This window comes from Lonchura striata, chromosome 2 (genome assembly GCF_050655825.1).
Source record: "Lonchura striata isolate lonStrDom1 chromosome 2, ASM5065582v1, whole genome shotgun sequence".
Taxonomy (NCBI): Eukaryota; Metazoa; Chordata; class Aves; order Passeriformes; family Estrildidae; genus Lonchura; species Lonchura striata.
This window is the reverse complement of record NC_140704.1, coordinates 112944094-112959317: the sequence shown is the minus strand read 5'-3', so window position 1 is coordinate 112959317 and position 15224 is coordinate 112944094. Positions and strand designations below refer to the sequence as shown.

Sequence of the window (15224 nt, the reverse complement as noted above, 5' to 3'; positions counted from 1 at the left end):
TAAGAAAACAACCCTAAAATCCTAAAGTCACAGGACTCCAATATTTTACAAACAGTGATATCTTTTTTTCCAGATATATCTTTCTTGAATTATCATTTTCTCTCACCTAATTTACTCTCTATTCAAAAAGATCAAAAATATTCATTTCTAAAGATATTTCTAGTGGCAAAAATATATTAAGTCTCATATGATGCATCTGGATAATTGAAAAGTATTCAATTTCTAAATATCATTTCAACTAATTGTTGAAATTGGGAACACTTTGTAAAAAGCCATCCACATTTAAGAGGCAAAGATTCATCATGTAATGATTAAATCCCTGATAGTCATTAAAATTAAGGAGCCTGCTGAAGAGCAGCTTCAGATAAAGACTTGCAGAAAATAAAATAAGGATTATCACAGACAGACAAACACATGGTACATGTGACATCAGTTCCAAAGAATTTACCCCTTTATTCTGTGAACTAATTCCAGACATAGTCAGCTAATGAGCAATAGCTCATGACATAACTGAGACAGAGGTTTTTCTTCTTTGCTTGTCTTCACCTTCTTTAATATTAATGTCAATTTACAATGCTAAAAAACTTTCAGCTCACACACTACAAGCTGAAACTTAGAATATAATCCCAAAACTGGGACAATGTGACAGATCCATTGGGATTTACAGTTTGCATTTCTATAATTTCAAGTATCTTTAAATGTCCATGTTAAGTTTAGTGTTAGCCTTTTGTCTTGGTGATACTGGGGCATACCAGGTGGTTTCTAAAACTGTGGTAAACAATTTGGAGTGCATATGTGAAATACAGTAAATTCTCTTGTGTTGTTTGATGGGTTTCTTTTCACTATCGTATCTACCGGATAAAGCAAGAGCCTCTCTCTTCTGCTGATCCTTTTGGAAGAAATACCACACATGGGCTATTTATTAAAGAACACTAAAGTACACTTTATAGAAGCATATATCTCAGAGTAACAGAAACCAATTTTTATATGCCTTTACAAATTCTGCATTCCTTCCAGGCCATCTGCTTAAGAGATAAATAGAACCAGCTGACACATATTGAACAGTGTCATTCAGCTTTAATGGCAAAGAGATTTCCTGGATTAATGATTAACAAATTATGTCATTAACTGGTTGATAAATCTTTCAGAACCTCCTTATATATATAACATGGTAAGTAGAAGGCTTCTTCCTGCCTGACTTTAGAGTGCTTGCTGAACAATTTCTTTAAAGAAGTGAAATTGAGAAGATAAGGGTCAAAGATTACAGACTTAAAACATCAGTGGGTATGCAAGAACAGACTAAGAAAGAAGAAATTTCTATGCTATATTAAATCTCAAAATCAAAGTTTTGCATACCAAGATGTGCACCATTTATTTCTCAGTGATCTGCACATAAAACACCCATGAAAGTCAGGGACCTGAATTTTCAGTTCTTTAGTGTCTAAACTCAAACATACTGTGCACAACTAGTGTTCCTCCTAGACAAAACATTGAAAGCAAAAATCAGTGTGCAAAAAGTGGTCTGTACCCAAAAACATTGAAAATGTGATATATTAAATACGGTTTTATGAGTGTGACCCTCAGAAGTTGCTTCAAGCCTGTAAGCAGGTAAAACCTTTTTAATTTAAAGCAATCTTGTTTTTTGCAAAGAAAATTGTATCTGACCTAAAAAGCAGTGTCACATTCACATACAAAACACAAAACTGAAAATGCTATCTCTCTTAAACTACAGTAGTGGTTATTGTCATCAGTGAGCATTCCACCAACATTTTCTGAAATAAAATTATTAATGTATTTATTTTTTCAATTTCTTTCCTGCTCATTTTCAATACAACTATTTATACACTATTCTAAAAGCACATCAAGAAAATGCACTGATAAATGTAAATACACTGCTAAAATATAATTTTTATATTAATTTGGATTTGCTTTAAACTAATTCTAGGGAACTAAGTGGAAAAGGCATAGTGGTGCAGTGCAGGGTGAAAGTGCGGGGACTCGAAATATTCCTGAAAATAACTTCTTAGCCATAGAATAAAGCAGTACATAAAATGCTGTGACTTTTCTATGCTTGAGTGACTTCTGGCTAGTGGATAGAAGCAAGGACTAATTTAGCATCAATTTGTATTACATGAGACAATAGGTAGAATCATAAGTAGTCTTTGGCATTCACTGGACAACATTAACAATCTCTGTAGTTGGGGAGAATTTCTGCTCAGAATCCTGCCTAAATCTGTGATTTCATTATTTCTGTACTGTGCCCTGTCCTAACCCTGCCTCTATACTGAATTTCATCAAAAGCTCAATAGAAATTTTAAACTATCATTAACCATTACCTGCAAGTTTAGTCATAATAACGAGTATATGCCACTGTGTTATACCTACATTTATTCTTCAGCTATTTCTGTGGTTTTATTTTTAATAACTGAGAAAGCAAATATTTCCTCTAATTCTCTTTAGAATAGTCATATATCATGTTCTGCACTCTCTCTGCAATAAGGGTCAAAATAGATCTATTAGGCAACATTTTGGGTGCAGTCTTATATTAATAGAAAAAAATTCAAATTACCACTTGGGAGACATAGGCAAATTCTTCTTATCCAATCCTTCTGGCTATCTTTTGTTAAACACAATTTCTCTAAAAAGTAAAAATATTATAAATGAAAGAAAAGGTTGTATTGAGAGAGTGAAAAAGAGCATGAGAAAACTGTGGTAAGGGGGACATAACACTGCAGTGGAAATAAACGTCTTAACACTGACAAGTCTTCCTATTTCTACCATGTCTGAAATACCTCACATCAACTAATCAGGACTGAGATGTGGTTAGATATTAGATTTCTAAAAGTAATATTATCTTTAGAAAATGACAAATTATGGTAAAGCTAAATTGATAGTTTTGCATTTTGTTGGAAGATTTAGTCATTCTTACATTAAAATTTGTTCTCAGGTGTATCAATTGCTTTTTATCTTTTTCTGACAAGCATGACTTCTCTTGGGGTTTTAATCTACCTTTCTTCTAAAAATTCTACTCATGCCAAGCTACTTCAGGGCACCTAAAGCAATTCTGGTTTGCAGTCAATGTCTGGTAAATGGAAAGGAATTATCTCAAGGGCAAGACAAAATGTAACTAAAAATCTGATTGATTATGTTTTAAAAGTACATTTTTGAAAATTTCAATATCAACCAATTATTAAAGAGATAGGAACAAAACCAGAAAAAGAAATTATTGAAAATGTTTCATGTGAAAGTGAAAGAGTGATAGTAAGAATGGAAAAGGAAACTGAAGAAAGTTGGTCTGTTTGAGAAGCCCAAATATTTGAGAAGCTAAAATCATTCTTTACCATGAAAGAAAACTTAAATCAAAATAAAGTACTGTTTTCCAAGGAGATGGTGTTCATTGCATAAAGCATTAGTTGCTACAGTACCATATAAATAAACAGACCAACGCTTAGTCTAAAACACCAGAACCGAAATCACCAGACTTCATTGTCAGACAAAGATGCAAAAAATATGCAATATTTATCATCATTGAAGCTCCTTAAAATATTCTTATCTGAGCTTGACTGTCATCATACTCCATACACTAGATAAGATAGAGATATGAGAGATTTAGCTGTCAAATTAAAGAGCATAGAAAATAAATTCACAATAAAAGGACTAGCAACAGACAAGCTTTTCTTTCAGAAATTCAAACATCAATTAGAAATATTTGATTAAAAATAAAAGAAAAATTTTGATGCCTCAGTGGGTCATATCCACCACTAGCAGGATAGTGTTTCTACTGCTTACTACAGACAACATAATACAAAATCTCATAAATAAATAAAGAGTGCATTCTCATTTATAGATTAAGTGATACATTCAAATAAGAATATGAAAAATGATTGTTTTAGTCAAGCAGTTGTCACTTGCCAAAAGTACAAACAAAATAGTGATTTAAAGAAAATCAAATGTGCATCCACTGACTAGGAAAAAATATTTTTTGACAGAATTCCATAAAATGAAAAAATTAAAAAGAAAAAACAACTTCTAAGCTTCATAAAGTTTCTCAGCTTAAAGAGGTGACAAAGTTGAGCGACAATGTGGCTACAAGATTTCCCAAAGATACTTTAAACTGAGTAGGATCTAAGAATCATGTTAGAATGGAAATATTGCAGTGAAGCCTCCTCATGCACATCCAGATATGCTTCTCAAAGCTCAGCATAGCACTTAAGTTATATTCAAAATTTTAGAAAGGAAGTGGACCTTTCTAAAGAAAGAAGAAAGCTTTACATTCAGAACTGAACTGAAAAGTAATTCTGTAAAGGAAAGTGTGGACTTAAGTGAAGATAACTGACTGTGCTATATTGATGCTATTTTAAGTCAGCAGGCTACTTAAAAGGAAGCGCAAAAGAGTCTGAGAAGTAGTAACAGATTTTTAGACAGGGAAACTAAAAAGGTGTGAGAACCCACAGATTCAAAATACAAAAGACTATGTAAATACAGTCAATTAGGAAATTAAAAGGAGCACAATAAAGACTTTATAAAAATGGGACAAGCCACTCTTCAGTTATTTTAGTCCAGTCTAAAATCAGAATATCCTCAAAAAACCCAAACATTGGTTTTAGCAATTCAACCTTATTTTTAGAATTTATTGCTCAAGTTCTCATGGAATTTGATGGATACAGTGCTTAAACTGCTAATAAAACAAAGTCATGGAGCACAGGAGACATAAAAGCATAGGTGGAAAAACAGAACACCAGTACACATATTTATACCTCTGCTACCTCATCATCCTCACTGGCTTTTTCTGATCAAATTAGGTTTCTTAATAAAGTCCAAAGTCATTCTTTTCCATTTTCCATCTCGTCTATCACTGTCTGCTCTTTCATCAAATCTTGGGGCTTTTTTTCTGGTTTATGCCTAAGGCTTTCTTAGGGTTTTTGTTTGTTTGTTCCATTATTGGTGCAATTTGGTGGTTGGGTTTTTTTTTGTTGTTTTGTTAGTTTGTTTCTTTGTCTGTACCATTTTAGAGGAAATTTGAAAGAACGTTTTCTTCATAAATGTATGATTTGCTTTCTTTTCTTAATCATTTTCCCCATGCTGAAATATTATTTAGTTACTTCAGTATGCAAAGCAATTTTCAATAACATGAATTGCACTGGTGTGGTAGGTTAACAAAGCCACTCAGTCCTTAACAAAATGGGGAGAAAATAAGGTGAAAAACTCTTGGGTTAAGATGAAGGCAGTTTAACAAAGCCTGCACATGGCTATTAATAAAGGCAACAAGCTTTAATAAAGGCCATGTGCTAAAGTAAAGGGAAAAAACCCCTTATTTTTCCTGAATACCAGGGGGCAATGCCCAGTCACTTCCATGGAAGTAGGGCCTCAGCATGCTTATAGTTGCTTTGGAGGACAAACTTGTTAATATCAAATGTCCCCCCTGTTCCTTTCTCTTAGGTTTTTATTGCTGAATACAATGACATATGGTATGGAATATCCCTTTGGTCATTTTGGGTCATCTGTGTTGGCTGTGTCCCCTCACAAACTCCTGCCCAGGCCCAGCCTACTGGCCTTTGGGTTGGAGAGACAGCCTTGATGCTGTTTGAGCACTGCTCACCTTTACCCAAAACATTTGGGTGTTATAAACATCCTTCTAATGACAAAGCACAGCGGTATGAAAGCCACTATGGAAAAAGTTAAGTCCATCACAGCCAGGGCCAATATAAAAATCCAGTTCTCTGTTCACACAAGCACTAAGGTTTCATAATAATCACAACCCTTTGAGACAACAATCGAGACAGAGCAGAAGGTAAATTATATCCATTGCTTACCCATGGATAAAATCACCCATGCTACTTTTAGAAAGAAATTTCGGGAGTGAAAATCAACATGGTGATTTCTAAGAACAGTCCATTTCCTTTTAAAATATGAACTTTTTTTTTAAATCCCTCTTAAGCTTCATGCTGGAGTTTAACAAACCCCACTGGCTGTGCATGTGGAGGCTTGCCATACACTTAAGATGCACACCCACCTTAGAGTTATGCTGGCTTTTTGGTGCTTTCCCCCCCCCTGGACTCACACTAAGCTATGCACCATTACACAAATGGAACCTGGCTTTCCTTACCATAAAGGTGATTTCCAAGCTTGTATAAAAATTTTAATTTCTATTTTGTTTGTTCTTCTGCTCAGATTTCTCTGCACTTCTGGTTCATAGGCACACATCTGTAACATCCCTGAGGGATATTTTCACATTTCCAAAAGAGAAGCTGCGGAACCTGTTCAGGCATGTTGTTTGAGGCATTTAGTAAGGCATTCATGAAAAGGTTCATAGATTTTCAATATATTTCCAGACTTGACAAAGGTTATAAAATGTATTTATTTTCTCAACACTAATCTTTTGATTTAGAGTGTAAAAAGATTACTGTTCTAGTAGACTCTTAAAGAAAATGCCAACAAACAAAAAAACAAAAAGAAAGACTTAGGGTAAGCACATCTATATTAAGAGAAAAGGCTTCTTCCTAATATATTTGATTACATTTTAAGAACTAACTTAAGCTAATGCTCTATTAGTTTATATACAGAATCAATCTCTTTAAGTAGGGGCAAAACTGGTCATTCATATTAATTTCCTTGTTAAAGGAGCCTTTTAAAAGAAGTCCACTATCAATCACTTTAAAATAATTGCTTACTATAAGTGCCTTCTAATTAAAGAATTTACCTGTTTCTTATGACTTATTTAAGCATATTTCTATGAAGTTTTTTTGCCTTCTGCTTCATTTCCAAGAGTTTTATCATGTACATTTATATCCACTGAGGCAATACAAATTATCACAGTTCTATACTCTGCTAGTAAAACTAATATCAGCACTAAATATATAAACTTAGCTTGTGAAAAGCAATTTATGTTGACCTTATTTTTAAAAGAATCATAAAAAGAAGATTAAAAAAATATTTGTTACTAAACATTAAAAAAAGAAGAGAGGGAAATATTAGGCTTTAAAAAAAATAGTAAGATAAACTAATCTTTCTATGGATTTCTATGGATTATGGAAAAACAGGTATGAATCTGCTGCCAAGTTTTGAATCCTAATTTAAAATGTGGTGTTCTTTGCAAGTTCCTAGCCTCAGAAGGAAGTTGTAGTTGCAAGGATGCAGATGACAAAACTGCTGTTCTCTCTCTGGCAAAAATATGTGCAGAGAGCTAATGACTTACTAAAGCATGAATCATTGCTGGGCACAGGGAGAAAATCTTAAATAATGTAACAATTTCTTTTCATAATATTATGAATAGTACTAAATCCAATGAAGAACAGTTTTCTTGAAGCCTCTTCTGTTAGATCCTGTCTTTACCAGTTTGCTCTTTTTCAGACTAACGCAAACATTATCTTGCAGGCAGGTATAATATTTTTTATTGTACTCAGAAGCAGAAACAAAGAAGCAGAATACTACTGGCAAATAATTTGTCAGCCCAGAGACACTGGTCTGAATTTCATGTGCTGCTTTAAAGAAACAAAACTACTTGAAAGCATAAGTTTAGTTGAACATTTATATTTTGGCAGAAGAGCATGTGGATCAGAAATAATGTATTACACCACTTGTATACAGTGTTCTGATTCATAATATCCCATGTGAGTAATGAATGTGGACGTTTCTTTTTCTTAAAACGAATAATTCTTCCATTATCTCCCTTTCCCCATTTTTAAAACTGTTAATTGTTACACTTTCATAGAGGCTCTTTGCACCATTGTTTTTGGTAGTTGTCAGTGCTGTGCTCTGAAATCTTACTATGGTTTTTAAAGAATATCAAATAAATATTTTTACATAAAAACTGGGGAACCATTTTTTATAGAAAATTAATGTCTTGCTACTTAAAATATACTTGAAAATAAGGGGGTTCTGGAAACCGTATGCTTTGAAAGCCCTAAATATCAGCTTGAAATATGTGTTTAGAGAAAATAAGATATTACTTTCCAGTTTCTGCAGGGATATACACTGAAGAGAAAACAAATAATAGTTTTGCCAGAATGCTTCCCAGCACCATTTTTAATCATAGGAACCACCATTAAATTACAGTTAAGCATAGGAAAGAGAAGAACAGTAGTTCAAAATACGGAAGGTTTTCTTGGAATTTAAAAAGTCTTTGCAATTAGAATCTTGAGAATATTGGTTTGTACTGTTATCAATCAAATACCTGAAAGGATATTCCCAAGATGATTTTTAAGTTACATTCTTTGCTTGTATTTACAAATCAGACTAATTGCATAAACCAATGAAACTGCTATGAAATTATTATTAGATTTTTTTTAGAATAATATTGAACAGATTAATAAGATGTGGTGTAGCCTGACTGTAGATGTAGCATAGTGTTCTAAAAGCTAGCTTTCTTTTGTATTAAAAAAAACGTTGGGATAATTAATGTGGATAATTTAACAATTTGCATTTGCTTCAGAAAATATTGTGCATCTGCACAGCTGTAGATTAGTGAGTGAGATGGAGAGGGCTGTTTGATTTTTCTTGTGTCCTTGCGAGTTCTTTTATTCTGTTCTAACAACTCCTCAGAGTTTTCCAGCAAATGAAAGCATGAAAGTTTTACATTGTTATCTTGAAAGTTGAATGTATTTAGCGTTTATTACCTTGCAATATATTTCATACCAATCATATTTCATAAACAAAAAAATCAACATTACAAAGAGTGACAATTTAGTTTACTTACGTGTATCCAACATTTTCAAAATACAGATACATACAATAAAAAAGTTTAATGGTGTCTCTGCTAGTTTTCTTTGACCACTGCTACACCACTAAGGTCATAATTTCATTTGTACTCCTGAATAAGTAAAATAGTAGGTGTCTAAAGGGATTTGGATCCTCATTTTCAGATGATCTTGTCAGTGTGGCTGGGCTGGAGTGTGCCTCAATTCTGGTCTATGTTCCTGACTTCTTTTGTTAAAAATAAAAGAATTGAATCTATGCAATAGGATCAAGGAGATTTTTAATAATTTATTCTTTTCACTGCTGAGCAATTCCTCCTGTGGATAAAATACAACTGGAACTAACCCTCCAGACTAAAGGTTAAGACCTTGGATTGGAAATGGAGAGTATAAAATAATTTCAGCTCTAGGCTTTAAATAATAATTCAGACTAACTTTTTGATCACCTTCTTGCATTTAGATATAAATTCATACCAAAGGTCTTTGGATCTGTCTGAAACAAATGGGAATGAAGAACAAAGCTTCTGCTTGGATTTGCTACCAAACTGTTTCTTCAGTGCCTGTCTGTTATTTCTCTCCTTTAGTCCTGTAGGTTTTTCAAGTGTGTTTGCTGAAGGAATGGAAAAATGATGTCTCCTATGCAATGCTGTAGGACTTAGAGGGAGAGAGTTATGGGTGGTGGTGATCCTGATCCTTTGTTGCATACTATCCCATGTGATGGAGTGGGAGTTTCTATTCAAGGTACAAAAGAGCAAAAGTGTGAAATGATGGCCAAGCATCAGCTGCGTAAATGGCAATGAAGGTACATGCACATTTCAAAAATTCCTTTTAAATGTATCCAAAGGCTATTCTGAAAGCTTTCTGACAGCAATGTCTGTTTTCAAATCTGCTTCCCATGCCTTCTGGTCTTATGTATTCACACTTGTCTATGCTTGGAAAACCCTGTGGTTGTTACTGTTTTCATCACCTGGTCCAAAAGATCAAGGCTTTGAATTTTTTTTTCTAAATTATTTATTTAATGGTTTCATTTCACCCCATTTTTTTCTCCAAGATAATGTTGTTGCCTTAAATAAAGGAGAAAAAAACAAAATACAAACAAACAAACAAACAAAAAACCACAAAAAACCAAACAATTAAAAACAGCACCCAAAAACACTTACAAAAAACCCCAAAACCCCCAACAACAAAAAAAAGCAACAAAAAACCAAATAGTTCCCCCTGAAATTTATTCAATTTATTCAAAATAAAATGTGTTTTATAAACTTTACTGAATTATTGTTACTGATGCTAATGAATGAAAAATTCTGAAACATTTAGGAAGAAAATTTGCTTTGGCCTATTTTTTTTCATTATGTCTTGCATCTGCTACATCATCAACAAAGGTAGGGTTGCCTATCATAAGTAATGGAGGACATCAACAAAAAGTAGCTATTAAAACTATCTCCTACAGTCTCAAAAGATAATTTTAATAACTATGAAAACAATGAGTCATATTAAAAATACTACCTACAGAGCAAAGACAACATGATCCAAACTAAAAATGAAAATAATAAACATTTAATTGTGATGTTAAAAATTATTACATACAACTATTCTCAAAAAAACAAGAAAAAAAGAAAAGTGTTTTGCATATGTTCTCTTAGCATTCATAGTATAGATTTACTGTTTTTACTACTTTATGTTTAGAGTTTTATTTGGAATTTTTTTATCTTTTTATGTTATCTATATTTCACACACCATAGCAACATTTTCAATAGATTCATAATATAGATCAGAGAAGGAGCAAAATACTACTATCTTACTTTTGTAATTTACACAACAGGAATAGCAAACATGTATTTATATAACTTTTTTCCAGTGCTCTGAAACAATATACAACTGTGGCCACTAAATATATTTTTGATCTAAACATTTGTCTGAAGAAAATCTGTCCATCTGATATTATGGTATTTTCCAGTCTTCCTAAAATTATTTTTGAAAGAGAACAAGCAGCAAGATAAGCAAAAATAAAATCTGACAATAACATTGTTAATATGGAAACAAATATTGTTTTAGAATTCTGTCAAAATATTAAGATGATCTTTCTGATTTTTTTATTGGTTTAGAAATTTTCCTATCTTAAAGAAGAAAAACTGTTACAGAGTAAATTCTAAAAATATAAGTTTCATAAGGAATAATCACTGTAAGAAATTCTAATGCAATCCACAGACATTATGATGCTGTTGCATGAGTTTGATCAATCTTCAGCAATCCAAGTAAGTAAAATGGTAATTTACAAAGACAAGGATAGATCAAATTAGTAACTGTAATTATTATGAGTAGATTTTTATAGAATGTTATCATTTAATTATGCACTATTTTTAATAAAAATATAACTGCTCACCAAAAAGCAATGCCCAGCATTAAAACTGAAGCTACTGGACTAAGTAGATTAAATATATGTACTGATAGCGTCTCCTTTTTTATTAGATTTTCACTTGTCTGTGTCCCTGAAAGGACCATCTGAAATGTGAAGTATCAGGTGCATGTATTTTATCAGCCAATACCCATCAAATTAATAAACTAGGACTGTAATAGCTGTGATGATTGCAACACCACCATCTGCACTGTTTTTTTTCTGGAGACCTTCTTTATTAGAGTAGCAAATGTGTAACTTTATCTACTGATGTTCTAATTAAGGAATGCATTAGCAAGTGATAAAATTATTAAGGACTTAAATCCTAGGGATTTCAACTGTACTTCAACATATTACTATGTGCTTTAAAGTAACTAAAGAGAAACGGCAAGAAGAATATATTGTATAAAAAATATGTGTGTACTAGACCTGAACAACCAGGTCTAGCATCCCTCCAAATATTTTAAATACCAATGTAAATACCAATAAAATCTAACTGGGAGGAAACCTATTCAAGCATTTCAACCACTGGATGAAAAAACTAGAGAAAAAAGTGAGCAGAAGCTTTCATTCAATGCTAAGATTCCAAGTTTTAGGACCCTGTGTTTTACTTATTCCTGTGTTCATGTACCTGGCTTTGGTTCTGTTTTCAAGGAATATATTCCCTGACATTTTTTGGATTATAGAAGACATGATCTATGATAGATACAGAATGCCTGCTAAAATGGTATAAGGTTCTTAAGTATAAAATATACATGGAAGTGTAGGAGGCATCACTTTATATATAAAGTGTTGTTAAATTTTAAAAAATTAAATTTAAAAAAGAATTAGCACAGAACTTGTCAAACAGATCAAATGTCCGCCTCTTTCAGATTTTGTGCTGAATATTCCTGAAGGATGATAGAAGAATGCACTTACTAGACAAATATGGATTACTACTCTACAAAAAAAGACTTCAATGAAAGTTAATGTTCTTTACATTTTACAGCAGATAGTTTTATTTTGTCCATGTTATATTTTATATTTTATCCTTAAAGATGAAATTTGGCAATGATTTTAAAAGTTAATTTTGTATTTGATAAATCAAGATGGTTTTGGTGGGTTGGTTAGTTGGTTTGATGATTGGTTCATTGGGATTGTTTCTTTTTTCATTTACTTGAGTACTTCAATTATCTCAAAATACCAATCCAAAGAAATCTGCCTTCTATCCTTAACTAACAGTGCTTATCCAAATACACATCCAAATTATTTTCCCTGTCTTCATGAGCAATCTTTGACTCCTCACTTTTTAGGGGATGCAGTAAACACATATTCCCCCCGCAAATGTTGATTTCAGTGTCAACATTTCCATCAGACTCTGATCATGCTTTCATAGTGCAAAAATTTAGTTTTGAGGTGGCATGGAGGAAGACAGTCCAGTATAGACTGAAGAAAGCCCCTTAAACTTTCTAATTGTAGAAATTGCCATGAGGCTAAAGTTAGATAATTTCCCCAGCATAGATGAAACAAGAGGAATGTTGGGAAGGGAAAGGGGAAAGCAGGCCAGAGACAACAGTCACATCATTCCTTGAAGTAAAATCCTAAACCATCTAAACCACAACATGGAGCAACCTGGCAACATTACCCACCTATTCTCCCTGACTGGTATCTCTAGAATGATTCTGTATTATCCATTTATTTGTTGATTTAGTAATACCTGCAGGACTACGTTCAGAATATTAAAATTTTTACTGTTTTGCACCACCAACATGAGTAGAAGAAAGTTCCTAGATAAATGCCATCCAAGTCTTCCTGCTGTCAATGAAGAGGTGATTTAGAATGACAAATGTGGGGTCACATTTTAATTAATTTTTTCTAAGACTCATCACTCTACATCCATTGTCAGACATTATTATATGACCAATTAATTTCTGTCTTGTTAAATTTTGTTTCCAAAACTTAGAGAATTGTAGATTTGGCGCGTGTGTGTGTGTGTCTTTCACGTTTGCCAAAACCACATAAATATGTCACAGTCTGACAATCCCTAGAGAAAAAATTTGAGATGGCTTACTTCAGTGTTAAAAGAAGATTCTCTCTTTGGATTTGCTAGTATATAGATAGTCAATTTATAATTCCCAATGATGCTTTTCAGTAATAGTCAGCTATATAGCTTCTATTTACCTTATGAAATACAAAACACATAGTTAACACATAGTTAACAATGAGTTAACAATATTCCAAGGGAACAAAAAAATTTTTCTACATTTCCAATTTCACTTTTCCTCAATAACTACTCATTTACTCCTGTGCAACATTAGGATGAAGATGTGAAAAAACTGAACCTGTCTCTAGACAAGAACTTATATTAGTAAAAGCATAGTTAATATTGTCTGATTTGGAAACATGTAGTGATTATTATACTGTTGAGTCAGTAAAAGTTCAAGTTCAAGGCATAAGATTACATTTGAATCATAAAATCAGTAGTACATATCAACCCTGTATTCTCTTGATAATCTTCAAGATTTTGGCCACCTTCTGAATTATCAAAGAGTTTCAACAGTCCATTAAGGACTCCAAAGAAGAACAAGAACAATTTATCATGTGATATAAAAATGTGCACTAATATAGTGAAAATGAGTTGATTGAGATTATATGGGATGATATATTGTTACCTTGTTAAGCATTTCTGCCATAATAAAAAACCCTGCTACTGTATAAGCACTTTGTCTTTATCAAAAACAGATAAGTAAAGGAGTTAAAATGAATTCTCTGAACATGTATTTGTCAGTACTTACTGAAAATGCATTGCAACCTCCATCAGCTGTGTCTGCCAAACTCAATAAGCAAAACAATGTGGTATGGTCAATTTGTGCATGAGACAGATGTTTTGTGGAGTATTTATTATGCCTGCAGGGAGCTGAGTGACCACAGCTTCCAATCAGCAGTAGATGTAATATAACATCCTAACACTGCTTTCCTCTGCAACAAGATTTAGCATGTTGCACACAATACTAGCAAGATTGCTAGGTTTTGTCTGAATTGTTCCAAAAATGTCGTTTGGAATTGAATGTAAGTAGAAAAAATGTCACTGGAAAAACAAGAATAAAGTGCTGCATTGCTCTTTCATTTTAAGTTAATCTGTCAAACAGAAAGCTGTTTTCATCTTGAGGTAATCTAATTCAATGAAAAAAAAGGATTATGGGAAACAAATTCCTAAATATATATTTACTTTTTCTTAGTAACCATACATTCTTTTTTCTCCTTTGAAAATCATTCCTACTACTTCTCATGTGTACAGACCCCATTCTACTGAATTCTTCAAACTTTATAAAGAAGAATGCAAAAGAAAAAGATAATTGCTAACAGAGGAACTTAGATTTAATATTTAGCTCATGAACCAGAAGTTTCTTTCAGAAGTGCAGGATTGTGCAGGATTGTTGTCTCACTGCTGACAAATTTTGTTTCTTCACAGTTTCCATTTTATTTTTATTTCAGATAGTCTATTTTGATAGACTTGCTTACCTAGTTTAAATGTATGCTCCCATTTTCAAAATATAAACACTGAATCTAAAAATAATGAAAAATACTTATATTTTTCCTCAGAAATGTCCTACTTCTTATGGATGATATGCCTAAAACTGGTTTGACTGTAATCTTATTATTTTTAAATAATATAGGAGAAAAAATTTGAATGTAAAACCCCCTATGCTTCCTGGCATGCAAGAAAAAAAGGTTTATCACTTTTTGGGGCATAGTTGGTTATGAAGGTTCCAAGACACTGTGTCCTTCAAATGGCTTAGTTCCTTATCATCTTTAACTCCTTTGAATGTGGTTTTGGTTTTCATGGGTTTTTTTCCCCATGTATTAGCTTTCAAGGAGGAAGTACTTCAGTCAACAATATGGCAATTTCAATATGTTTGGCTGAAGATGTGATGCTTGGGTAGTAAGTACCATTCCTGCCCCTTTTGCAGCTGATGTGTCATTCTTGTCTTTACTTAGTGTGCCCCTGACACCAAGTCTGTTTGTCCTTTCTCTCCCTCCCAATACTTTGATTATAAGCATGATGTGACACAGGCAGAAAGAGCTTTCCCAATTAGATGACTGAGAAAAAATTGGTAAAAAAAGGATGTAGACTTTAACTGGCTTATAATCTGTTA

The 15224-nt window shown here is 32.8% G+C and overlaps 1 long non-coding RNA gene across 1 annotated transcript in view; it reads right to left on the bottom strand.

Moving 5' to 3' along the window:
- LOC110468137 (uncharacterized) overlaps window positions 1–13889 on the bottom strand; it is an 80875-nt gene extending 66986 nt beyond the window's left edge. Inside the window, exon 1 of the long non-coding RNA XR_002465032.4 lies at window positions 13863–13889. This is a non-coding gene — a long non-coding RNA (uncharacterized LOC110468137). The remainder of the gene's footprint in view (window positions 1–13862) is intronic.
- Window positions 13890–15224: the final 1335 nt, after the last annotated feature.